A 13,668-nucleotide genomic window follows, 5' to 3' on the forward strand; every position below is an offset into this window, starting at 1 on the left:
GACGTGCATGAGGGCCTCAAAACATTAAGTGTCCATTGTCAGGAAGTGGGTCTTTTGTAGTATAGCCCTTTGGCAGGGCAGCCAAAAATTGGGAGGCTCCACGTTGTCCCTGGATAGAGACGTGCATGAGGGCCTCAAAACATTAAGTGTCCATTGTCAGGAAGTGGGTGTATTATAGTATAGCCCTTAGGCAGGGCAGCCAAAAATTGGGAGGCTCCACGTTGTCCCTGGATAGAGACGTGCATGAGGGCCTCAAAACATTAAGTGTCCATTGTCAGGAAGTGGGTCTTTTGTAGTATAGCCCTTTGGCAGGGCAGCCAAAAATTGGGAGGCTCCACGTTGTCCCTGGATAGAGACGTGCATGAGGGCCTCAAAACATTAAGTGTCCATTGTCAGGAAGTGGGTGTATTATAGTATAGCCCTTTGGCAGGGCAGCCAAAAATTGGGAGGCTCCACGTTGTCCCTGCATAGAGACGTGCATGAGGGCCTCAAAACATTGTTCCCATTGCAAAGGAGCGGGTCTCCTGTCGTTGTAATGTCCATTCTGCAAAGAATGGGCGAAAAAATTTACCACTGGGGGTATACCTGAAACAAAGGCCTAACTCTTGTAACGGTCATCATGGTGGCGCATGAGGAGAAGGAGGAGCAGTCCAGCGATTATCCAAAGTCCAGAAGTGTGTACCCATGGGTGACTGGAGGTACATGGCAAATTCCCGTTACAAACTTTAAATTCCGCTCTCATTTGCTGGTGGTGTGGTGAAGTCTGGCCCAATCCAACCCTTGTTCATCTTGATCAGAGTCAGCCTGTCAGCATTTTCAGTTGACAGGCGGGTGCGTTTATCTGTAATGATTCCACCTGCGGCACTAAAAACACGCTCTGACAAAACGCTAGCGGCAGGGCAGGCCAGGACTTCCAAGGCGTAGAGAGCCAATTCATGCCACGTGTCCACCTTGGATACCCAATAATTGTAAGGCACAGAGGAATGTCGGAGTACAGTTGTTCGATCTGCAAGGTACTCCTTGAGCATCTGGGCAAACTTAGGATTTCTTGTGGCACTACCCCGCACCTCAGGGGCTGTGGTACGTGAGGGGCTGAGAAAACTGTCCCACATCTTAAAGACTGTTCCCCTACCTCTGGCGGATTGGACTTGTGCCTCTCTCGGCTGTACGCCTTGGTTGTCCACTGATTCCTGACCTATGCCGCTAGCGTTTTGTGAGGGGAATGCTTTGCCTACTTCCGTGACTATGGCCTTCCGGAACTGCTGCATTTTGGTTGACCTCTCCGCCTCGGGAATAAGAGACATAAAGTTCTCCTTGTAGCGTGGGTCTAACAGTGTTACCAACCAGTAATGATTGTCGGCCAAGATGTTTTTAACGCGAGGGTCACGAGACAGGCAGCTTACCATAAAGTCAGCCATGTGCGCCAGACTCTTAACAGCCAGGACTTCAGTAGCCTGACCAACACGTTGACTGAACATGCTGTCCTCCTCCTCCTCCTCCTCCTCCTCCTCATCTACCCTGTCCTCTGGCCAGCCACGCTGAACCGAGGATATGACTGGTGTGCATGTCATATCCTCAATTTGGCCGGAGATTTGCTCCATGTCTTCATCCTCCTCCTCGTCATAGTCCTCCACTGCACGTTGTGATGAAACGAGGCTGGGCTGTGTGTTATCACCCACACCCACTACTGTTTCTTGCTGCAACTCATCGCGCTCCGCCTGCAATGCATCATGTTTGGTTTTGAGCAGAGACCGTTTTAGAAGGCAGAGTAGCGGTATGGTGACGCTAATAATGGCGTCATCACCACTCACCATCTTGGTGGAGTCCTCAAAGTTTTGGAGGATGGTACATAGGTCGGACATCCATCTCCACTCCTCAGGTGTTATGTGTGGAGTTTGACCCATTTCCCGACGGCTTAGGTGATGCAGGTACTCAACAACTGCCCTCTTCTGCTCACATATCCTGACCAACATGTGCAGAGTTGAATTCCAACGCGTGGGGACATCACACACCAGTCTGTGAGCCGGAAGATGCAAACTGCGCTGAAAGCCGGCAAGGCCGGCTGAAGCAGTAGGTGACTTTCGAAAATGTGCAGACAGGCGACGAACTTTTACCAGCAGATCAGACAGCTCTGGGTATGACTTTAGAAACCGCTGAACCACGAGGTTGAGCACATGGGCCACGCATGGAACATGTGTCAGCTGGCCTCGCCTCAAAGCCGCCACCAGGTTCCGGCCATTGTCACACACGACCTTTCCTGGCTTTAGGTTCAGAGGTGTGAGCCAGTGATCTGCCTGCTGTTTCAGAGCTGTCCACAGCTCTTCTGCATTGTGGGGTTTGTCACCTATGCAGATTAGCTTCAGCACAGCCTGTTGCCGCTTCGCCGAGGCAGTGCTGCAGTGCTTCCAGCTTGGGACTGGTGTGGAGGGTACAGTGGATGAGGATGCGCAGGAGGAGGAGGAGGCTGAAGAGCATGACATTCCGGAGCTGTAGAGTGTGGGTGAAACACTGACTGAGGTAGGGCCTGCAAACCTTGGTGTGGGAAGGACGTGTTCCGTCCCTCGCTCAGACTGGGTCCCAGCTTCCACAATATTAACCCAGTGTGCCGTCAACGAGATGTAGCGGCCTTGCCCACAAGCACTTGTCCACGTGTCTGTGGTTAGGTGGACTTTGGGTGAAACAGCGTTGTTCAGGGCACGTGTGATGTTTTGTGACACGTGGTTATGCAACGCGGGGACGGCACACCGGGAGAAATAGTGGCGGCTGGGGACCGAGTAACGTGGGACAGCTGCCGCCATCAGGTCGCGGAATGCTTCTGTCTCCACCAGCCTAAAAGGCAACATTTCCAGCGCAAGCAGTCGCGAAATGTTAGCATTTAGAACTGTGGCATGTGGGGTGTTGGCAGTGTATTTGCGCCTGCGTTCAAAGGTTTGCTGAATGGATAACTGAACGCTGCGCTGGGACAAGGACGTGCTTGATGATGGTGTTATTTCTGAGTAGGCAACTGCAGGTGCAAGACCGGAGGAGGCTTGTTCGCAGGCAGCATGGACAGGGGATTGGCTCGCATGCACAACCAGCGAAGACGTAGCAGTGACATTAGCAAGCACTGCTCCTCGACTCTGTTGTACTTCCCACAAAGTCGGGTGCTTGGCTGACATGTGCCTGATCATGCTGGTGGTGGTCAGGCTGCTAGTTTTGGTACCCCTGCTGATGCTGGCACGGCAGGTGTTGCAAATGGCCTTTTTAGAATCATCTGGATCCAACTTAAAAAACTGCCAGACTCGGGAAGACCTAACATTTGTACAGGCACCTTGTGTCGTGATGTTGTTCCGGGGAACGGTTGCCTGACTTCTGCCTGGAGCCACCACCCTGCTTCTTACTGCCTGTTGGGATGCTACGCCTCCCTCCCCCTGTGCACTGCTGTCCTCGCTCTGCATATCCTCCTGCCAGGTTGGGTCAGTTACTGGATCATCCACCACGTCGTCTTCCTCTTCCGCACCCTGCTCCTCCTCCTGACTTCCTGACAATTGTGTCTCATCATCGTCCACCCCTTGTTGAGACACGTTGCCAACTTCGTGAGAACGTGGCTGCTCAAATATTTGGCCATCTGTACATACGATCTCCTCATGACCCACTTCAACATGAGCTGGCGAGAGGCCAGAATGTGCGAATGGAAACGTGAACAGCTCTTCCGAGTGTCCAAGTGTGGGATCATTAATGTCCGAGGACGTGTACTCAGCCTTGTGGTAGGAAGGAGGATCAGGTTCTGAAATGTGCGGTGCAGTATCACGGCTACTGACACTTGACCGTGTGGAAGACAGAGTGTTTGTGGTGGTGCCAATCTGACTGGAAGCATTATCCGCTATCCAACGAAAACACCCTGTTGACACTAATCTTGGTTCAAGAGCGGTGTACTGCTGCGGTCCCCAAGAATTTGGGACAGGACGTGCGAGTGACTAGATGTGGCCCTTTGTTGTGGCAAAATTAGAGCTTGCCCACGACCTCGGCCTCTGCCTGCACCACCATCACGTCCACTTCCTCGTTCCTTGCCAACGCCCTTGCGCATTTTGCAATGCTGTGCTGACGTGTATTCACTAGACTTGGGCGTTATATCAAAGTTTGTGCAAATTGTGCACCTGTACGCTGCCACCGACAGGCACACACGTGCGGTTTTTAAATGCAAGCACGGACGCACTAAGAACCTAACACAGGTTTTAGGAGCAAAAATTAATGACGAGAACTCTGACACTATCAGCCACTGCTGACTGACGTGTATTATACACTACACTTGTGCGTTATATAATAGTTTGGTAAAAACGCACACAAGTGCACCTGTACGCTGCCACCGACAGGCACACAATGCAAGCACGGACGCACTAAGAACCTAACAGGTTTTAGGAGCGACAATTGCTGAGAAGTCTGACACTATCAGGACTGTTTTAGACTGTGTACACCAGCCCCAGATATGATGAAGGCTGGTATACGGTCACCGCTAGGAATGGCTATATACCCTGCCTGCCTGCCATCCTGCCTGTATACTGCTACAATAGTCCTGACAAGGACTCTTTTGGTCACTAGCCTGTATTCCAACCTGGCTATACCCTGCCTGTATACAGCAACAATAGTCCTGAGAAGGACTCTGCTACTGTACTCCGACCTGTCTATACCCTGCCTGCCTGTATACAACTAGAATAGTCCTGAGAAGGACTTTTGGTCACACTGTTTGCAGCCCTGCTACGGAAATAGCTATAAAGGGCCGCAAACCTTTCCCCGAAGCAGCGACCCTCTCCCTGCACTGACTGTCTGGATAGCTGTGAGCAGAGCACAGCGCGCCCGCCGGTATAAAGGCTCGGTCACGCTGTGCAGGCCGGCCAATCACTGCAATTCCACAACTAACAGGGCTGTGGCATTGCAGTGGTCTGCCAGCCAATCCCTGCATGAGGGCTGGCTCTCAAAAGAGCGCCAACATGCAGGGATGAAGACCACGAGTACAGCACGAGTATCGCGAGATTACTCGGTCCCCGTCGAGTAGACCGAGTACAGTGATACTCGTGCGAGTACCGAGTAGTAACAAGCATGCTCGCTCATCACTATTTATTAGTAAAATGGCTTACACTCCCCTTTTTTCCACTTTTTTCTTCACTACTTTTATAAAGAAATTTTTCCTTTCTTTATTCTTAATGCAATTTTATATAGCAACACCACCATTTTTTGCCACGAACATAATTTTTCTTGTCCGTCATCCCGTTCACCCTTACAGGGTTGTGGACAGATGCACTTGTCACTACACTTCTAAGACTCAATACAGGGTCTGGAGCTCAATGCTCCCTTTTTGTTTTTTTTTTCTTCTTTTTTTTCTTTTTTTCATTTTGTCCTTCTTCTTCTTCTTTTTCTGATTTTTGTCTCAAAAAGCTGATGAAATTTGAAACACTATACCCCAGTGATTTTATAAATGTTTCTCAATATATCACTTGAGAACTTTTATGGCCGGTATTGTAACAGTTGACCATCCCGGCAGTATTTGAAATACAGCAGTCAGTCCTCTGACGTAGCTCCATATGTGTATATATAGAGGTTCTTCCTCCTTTGATTGCATACTGTTCTTTTTTTGCCCTGATGAAGGAGACAGTGATCTCTGAAACACATTGACCGGAAAAAAGAATAAAGAGATGAAATAATTAACATCAGTTTCCTTTGGTGACAGCGCGGCACGCACCCGATTTTCCTCCTATACGTTATTGCTCTTCTACTAGGGGCTGCGGCTGTCGCCATTTGTAACGTGCATTTAGGGGTTGTGACTGGCACAACCTTAATAGGTGAGTGCAACTACTATTAATTATTTGTTACCTTACCAGGTAAGACCCTAATTTGTGCGTCTGCTCCAGAGTTATTTCCCTGATTATTAATATCTGACAGGCAGTGATTGATCCTGCATTCTCACCTTCCTCTCTGTTGCACATTCTTATTGTTCCTATATGCTCTCTATTTCCATCAGACTTTTTTTGTCCTTCGGTGGGGCTCTAACATATGTGCACCATTTATTATTTATTTTTATGGATTCCTTTCTATTTTCATGCTAGCGTTCATTATGCAGTAGTCATTCATGATATATCTTATATTTGTGAATCCATTAGGGCTCTATATGTCTGGTGCATCACATTGGGTCTTTTCAGTGCACAATAGGCACCTTTTTCTGTTATGCTCTGCTGCCACCTTATGGACATCCTATCAGTGATGCCAGAAAAAAATGGACATGTCTCCGTGCAGCAATCACGGACACGCGGGTACGCCGCACGGAGACACGTGCAGTGAAAAATCACTGATGTGTGAGCAGACCCATTCATTATAATGGATCTGCGTATCTCAGTGATTCTGTTATGTTTAAAAAAAAGCACAAACGTACCAGAATCACTGACGTGTGAAACAGGCCTTATAGTGTTTTGATTTATGTATGTATTATACAACTTCTGTGGATCTTGTATGAGTGACTTTTCTTCATTTTATTGGATTGTTTTAAAATATTGAAATAAAGTCACGCTTCCTATGCATCCTTTTGTATTCTGATTGGCTACTATAATACAGTTTTTAGGCACTGAGATCGATACCAGAGGCATGGTCTTCCGCTTACCAGAGGATAAGCTCAAAAGGCTAAGGGACATAATAGAAGGGTTTAGTGCTGTTAATAAGGTGGCATTAAGATAAATGAAATATATCTTCTCGGTCTTCTCGTTTTCTTGCTGAGTTGTGCCAATGGACAGAGGTTTTTCTAGACATTTGCTATTGGAAACTCAGGGAACCAAAGCTCCTGGGTAGAGTTGAGCGCGGTTCGTGGTTCGTGGTTCTCCAGTTCTAGGCTCGAGTGATTTTGGGGCATGTTCTAGATCGAACTAGAACTCGAGCTTTTTGCAAAAGCTCGATAGTTCTAGAAACGTTCGAGAACGGTTCTAGCAGCCAAAAAACAGCTAAATCATAGCTTGGTTTCTGCTGTAATAGTGTAAGTCACTCTGTGAATCAAACTATTATCACATTTCAGTGTATAGTGTGCGTGAACAGCGCCTTCAGATCACTGCTGTTTCTATAATGGCGATCGCCATTTTTTTTTTTTTTTTCTTGTCTTCCTTCCCTAAGTGCGCGCGTCTTGTGGGGCGGGCCAGCATGTCAGCCAATCACAGACACACACACAGCTAAGTTGACTTTGAGCCAGAGAAGCAACGGCATGTGTGATAGGATCTGCATGTCACATGTCCCTGCATTATAAAACCGGACATTTTCTTCACGGACGCCATTATCTGCCTTCTGCGTCTTTGGTGTCAGACATCACTGTCGCAGCTCCGTCCTCCTGAGTCCTATAGCTGATACAGCTGTATGCGCTGCATACACAGCGTTAGACAGCATAGGGAGAGCACTTTATAGCAGTCCTTTTAAGGGCTCAAACCGGCAGGGTCAGAGAGCCATAGGTGACAGGTCCTGCAAACAGCAACAGCATCTGTGTAGCCAAGGTCAGGGATTTCCTCCCTGCATTTCACCATTAGGAGGGAATAGAAAGGCAGGCTTCCATTCCTCTACCCAGAGCACCACAATCCTGCCACTGTACCCTCCTGTCCTCTGCACACTCCAACTCATTATAACTAAGCCATTATACTAGCAAACACTCAGTGTACCTAGTGGCATCCTATCTGTGGCTATTGGACTTTGCTATAGTCCCACTAGTGCAAAGACATTTGCAGAGCAAGTCTGCCTGCATTGCACACTCCAACTTTTTTAAACTAAGCAATTTTACTAGCAAACACTCAGTGTACCTAGTGGCATCCTATACGTGGCTATTGGACTTTGCTATAGTCCCACTAGTGCCAAGACATTTGCAGAGCGCATCTGCCTGCGTTGCACACTCCAACTAATTTTAACTTAGCCATTATACTAGCAAACACTCAGTGTACCTAGTGGCATCCTATACGTGGCTATTGGACTTTGCTATAGTCCCACTAGTGCCAAGACATTTGCAGAGCGCATCTGCCTGCGTTGCACACTCCAACTAATTATAAGTAAGCCATTATACTAGCAAACACTCAGTGTACCTAGTGGCATCCTATCTGTGGCTATTGGACTTTGCTATAGTCCCACTAGTGCCAAGACATTTGCAGAGCGCATCTGCCTGCGTTGCACACTCCAACTAATTATAAGTAAGCCATTATACTAGCAAACACTCAGTGTACCTAGTGGCATCCTATACGTGGCTATTGGACTTTGCTATAGTCCCACTAGTGCCAAGACATTTGCAGAGCGCATCTGCCTGCGTTGCACACTCCAACTAATTATAAGTAAGCCATTATACTAGCAAACACTCAGTGTACCTAGTGGCATCCTATCTGTGGCTATTGGACTTTGCTATAGTCCCACTAGTGCCAAGACATTTGCAGAGCGCATCTGCCTGCGTTGCACACTCCAACTAATTATAAGTAAGCCATTATACTAGCAAACACTCAGTGTACCTAGTGGCATCCTATACGTGGCTATTGGACCTTGCTATAGTCCCACTAGTGCCAAGACATTTGCAGAGCGCATCTGCCTGCGTTGCACACTCCAACTAATTATAAGTAAGCCATTATACTAGCAAAAACTCAGTGTACCCAGTGGCATCCTATACGTGGCTATTGGACTTTGCTATAGTCCCACTAGTGCCAAGACATTTGCAGAGCGCATCTGCCTGCGTTGCACACTCCAACTAATTATAAGTAAGCCATTATACTAGCAAACACTCAGTGTACCTAGTGGCATCCTATACGTGGCTATTGGACCTTGCTATAGTCCCACTAGTGCCAAGACATTTGCAGAGCGCATCTGCCTGCGTTGCACACTCCAACTAATTATAAGTAAGCCATTATACTAGCAAACACTCAGTGTACCTAGTGGCATCCTATCTGTGGCTATTGGACTTTGCTATAGTCCCACTAGTGCCAAGACATTTGCAGAGCGCATCTGCCTGCGTTGCACACTCCAACTAATTATAAGTAAGCCATTATACTAGCAAACACTCAGTGTACCTAGTGGCATCCTATACGTGGCTATTGGACTTTGCTATAGTCCCACTAGTGCCAAGACATTTGCAGAGCGCATCTGCCTGCGTTGCACACTCCAACTAATTTTAACTTAGCCATTATACTAGCAAACACTCAGTGTACCTAGTGGCATCCTATACGTGGCTATTGGACTTTGCTATAGTCCCACTAGTGCCAAGACATTTGCAGAGCGCATCTGCCTGCGTTGCACACTCCAACTAATTATAAGTAAGCCATTATACTAGCAAACACTCAGTGTACCTAGTGGCATCCTATACGTGGCTATTGGACTTTGCTATAGTCCTACTAGTGCCAAGACATTTGCAGAGCGCATCTGCCTGCGTTGCACACTCCAACTAATTTTAACTTAGCCATTATACTAGCAAACACTCAGTGTACCTAGTGGCATCCTATACGTGGCTATTGGACTTTGCTATAGTCCCACTAGTGCCAAGACATTTGCAGAGCGCATCTGCCTGCGTTGCACACTCCAACTCATTATAACTAAGTTGCATATTCAGGGATATTTATTCTTTATTATTCTGCTGTTAATAAAGCTAGACCACCACTGCAATCTTCACCACCTCTCAATTTTTACTACCACATTTTCAGTCCACAATCTTGTCGCAATCAACATGAGTGGCAAAATGACAGATGCTGGTGGAAAGGGGAAGAGGCGTGGTGGAAAAGGCAAAAAAGGTTTTGTCTGTGGGGAAAGTGGCAAAGCTCCATTATCATCTGCTGAAGATAGACCATCTACCAGCAAAAGTAAGATGTCTACTACTTACCGTGGACAATCCGATGTGCTCCCTTTTTTACGGACACGAACAACAGGAAGAAAGGTAGATAATGGGCAAAAAAGGAAAATGCTTGAATGGATCTCAAGTGGTCCAACAAGTGCCCTCTCAGCCACTTCAAGTACCGCATCCAAAAAACACCAGTCCTCTGAGTTGTCATCCCAATCACACTTGATTTCTCCCAGCTCTGAAGTCTCCATCAGCCCTGCACAGTATGGTGGAACTGAGATGGCTGAGTCTGCAGAGCTGTTCAGTCACACTATAGCCTGGGAATCAGAGGTCTGCTCCCAAGCTACAGTGAGTACAGAACAGGAAATGGTCTGCAGTGATGCCCAGAACCTTTGTGACTCTGATTCAGGCCGTGAGGACCAAGTTTCTGAGCATAATGTTGACCCTTTGTCACAAACTGTAACACCTGTGGTTATAGACAATGAGGAACATACTGATGAAGATGAGACGCAGATACCCGATTGGGATGACAACTTAAATATTCGGTCAGGGCAAGAAGAGGCTCGGTCTGAGGGGGAGGGGAGTGAAAACACAACAATTGATGATGAAGTTCTAGATCCCACCTACTGTCAACCCCCAGTCAGGCACTCGAGGAGGTCAACAGAGGCGGTGGAGGAGGATGCAACCGACGACGAAGTTACCTTGCGCCTTCCTGGACAGAGTCGGAGCACTGGTAGCACGTCTACAACTGCATCCTCAGCCACCACTCTGCCTATGAGCATTATTCGGGGTGGATCAACAGGTCGCATGGCCTCTAAGCCTTGCCTAGCCTGGTCCTTTTTTGACATAGAAAAAGATCGCCCAAATCATGTGATATGTAAAATTTGTCATGATTCTCTTAGTAGAGGTCAAAACCTCAGCAGTTTGACAACTTCTTCCATGAATCGTCACATGAATAAATATCATAGGTCCCGGTGGGAAGCTCACTGTGCTGCAATGCTGCAAGAGCGAACCATCCACCGCCCGCCCCTTCCAGTGCATCCGCGCGCTCTTCATCTTCTAGGACTGTGGGGACAGCTGTCACACCTGTTTTTCCACGCCAAACTTCCACCACTGTAACCGCAACAGGCAGTTTGCTTGTAAGGTCGTCAGTTGGTTTGGAAGGGGAAACAAGTGAGTGTGTACAGCTCTCTCAGACATCGATAGCACCAACGTTGGATGAAGGCAACATCATGTCTCCGCCTGCACTTTCCTCACAAACCTGCATTTTTCCAGGGACACCCTACTCAACACCGTCTACACACAGCAGCCAGATCTCTGTCCCTCAGATGTGGTCAAATAAAAGGCCACTTCCTCCGACCCATGACAAAGCTAAGAGGTTGACTCTATCCCTCTGTAAGCTGTTGGCTACCGAAATGCTGCCTTTCCGCCTAGTGGACACACAGGATTTTAGAGACCTTATGTCTGTCGCTGTGCCCCAGTACCAGATGCCTAGTCGCCACTACTTCTCTAAGAAAGGTGTGCCCGCGCTACACCAGCATGTCGCACACAACATCACCGCTTCCTTGAGAAACTCTGTGTGTGAACGGGTGCATTTCACCACCGATACTTGGACCAGTAAGCATGGACAGGGACGTTACATGTCGCTGACTGGGCACTGGGTAACTATGGTGATAGATGGTGAAGGGTCTGCTGCACAAGTCTTGCCGTCCCCACGACTTGTGTGTCAATCCTCTGTCTGTCCAAGTTCCGCCACAGCTTCTGCATCCTCCACCTCATCTGGGTCCTCCACCTCCGCCCCAAGCCTGCCTGGTCAGGCCACCAGCATTCTCACTGCGCAGAAGGAATCACGCACAAGTGGGCGGGGCCTGTTCTTCGTGTTTCCTAAGCTAGGAGTCAGGTCTCCTTGTGTCTCTGTGATATACTTACCTATCTCTCTTCTAGAGCCGCTCCTGCCTCGCCATCCGGTCCTGCCGATTCCCGAACCCCGAACGCTGACTATCTGCCATCCCGTCAGTCCGTACCATCTCTGATCCCTGTGGTGACCCGTCCTCTCGCTCCATCGGTTCCGGACTGTTGATGTGACGATTCATGGAAGAAGTTGTCAAACTGCTGAGGTTTTGACCTCTACTAAGAGAATCATGACAAATTTTACATATCACATGATTTGGGCGATCTTTTTCTATGTCAAAAAAGGACCAGGCTAGGCAAGGCTTAGAGGCCATGCGACCTGTTGATCCACCCCGAATAATGCTCATAGGCAGAGTGGTGGCTGAGGATGCAGTTTTAGACGTGCTACCAGTGCTCCGACTCTGTCCAGGAAGGCGCAAGGTAACTTCGTCGTCGGTTGCATCCTCCTCCACCGCCTCTGTTGACCTCCTCGAGTGCCTGACTGGGGGTTGACAGTAGGTGGGATCTAGAACTTCATCATCAATTGTTGTGTTTGCACTCCCCTCCCCCTCAGACCGAGCCTCTTCTTGCCCTGACCGAATATTTAAGTTGTCATCCCAATCGGGTATCTGCGTCTCATCTTTATCAGTATGTTCCTCATTGTCTATAACCACAGGTGTTACAGTTTGTGACAAAGGGTCAACATTATGCTCAGAAACTTGGTCCTCATGGCCTGAATCAGAGTCACAAAGGTTCTGGGCATCACTGCAGACCATTTCCTGTTCTGTACTCACTGTAGCTTGGGAGCAGACCTCTGATTCCCAGGCTATAGTGTGACTGAACAGCTCTGCAGACTCAGCCATCTCAGTTCCACCATACTGTGCAGGGCTGATGGAGACTTCAGAGCTGGGAGAAATCAAGTGTGATTGGGATGACAACTCAGAGGACTGGTGTTTTTTGGATGCGGTACTTGAAGTGGCTGAGAGGGCACTTGTTGGACCACTTGAGATCCATTCAAGCATTTTCCTTTTTTGCCCATCATCTACCTTTCTTCCTGTTGTTCATGTCCGTAAAAAAGGGAGCACATCGGATTGTCCACGGTAAGTAGTAGACATCTTACTTTTGCTGGTAGATGGTCTATCTTCAGCAGATGATAATGGAGCTTTGCCACTTTCCCCACAGACAAAACCTTTTTTGCCTTTTCCACCACGCCTCTTCCCCTTTCCACCAGCATCTGTCATTTTGCCACTCATGTTGATTGCGACAAGATTGTGGACTGAAAATGTGGTAGTAAAAATTGAGAGGTGGTGAAGATTGCAGTGGTGGTCTAGCTTTATTAACAGCAGAATAATAAAGAATAAATATCCCTGACAATGCAACTTAGTTATAATGAGTTGGAGTGTGCAACGCAGGCAGATGCGCTCTGCAAATGTCTTGGCACTAGTGGGACTATAGCAAAGTCCAATAGCCACGTATAGGATGCCACTAGGTACACTGAGTGTTTGCTAGTATAATGGCTAAGTTAAAATTAGTTGGAGTGTGCAACGCAGGCAGATGCGCTCTGCAAATGTCTTGGCACTAATGGGACTATAGCAAAGTCCAATAGCCACGTATAGGATGCCACTAGGTACACTGAGTGTTTGCTAGTATAATGGCTTACTTATAATTAGTTGGAGTGTGCAACGCAGGCAGATGCGCTCTGCAAATGTCTTGGCACTAGTGGGACTATAGCAAAGTCCAATAGCCACGTATAGGATGCCACTAGGTACACTGAGTGTTTGCTAGTATAATGGCTAAGTTAAAATTAGTTGGAGTGTGCAACGCAGGCAGATGCGCTCTGCAAATGTCTTGGCACTAGTGGGACTATAGCAAAGTCCAATAGCCACGTATAGGATGCCACTAGGTACACTGAGTGTTTGCTAGTATAATGGCTTACTTATAATTAGTTGGAGTGTGCAACGCAGGCAGATGCGCTC

This window comes from Anomaloglossus baeobatrachus, unplaced genomic scaffold (genome assembly GCF_048569485.1).
Source record: "Anomaloglossus baeobatrachus isolate aAnoBae1 unplaced genomic scaffold, aAnoBae1.hap1 Scaffold_91, whole genome shotgun sequence".
Classification (NCBI taxonomy): domain Eukaryota; kingdom Metazoa; phylum Chordata; class Amphibia; order Anura; family Aromobatidae; genus Anomaloglossus; species Anomaloglossus baeobatrachus.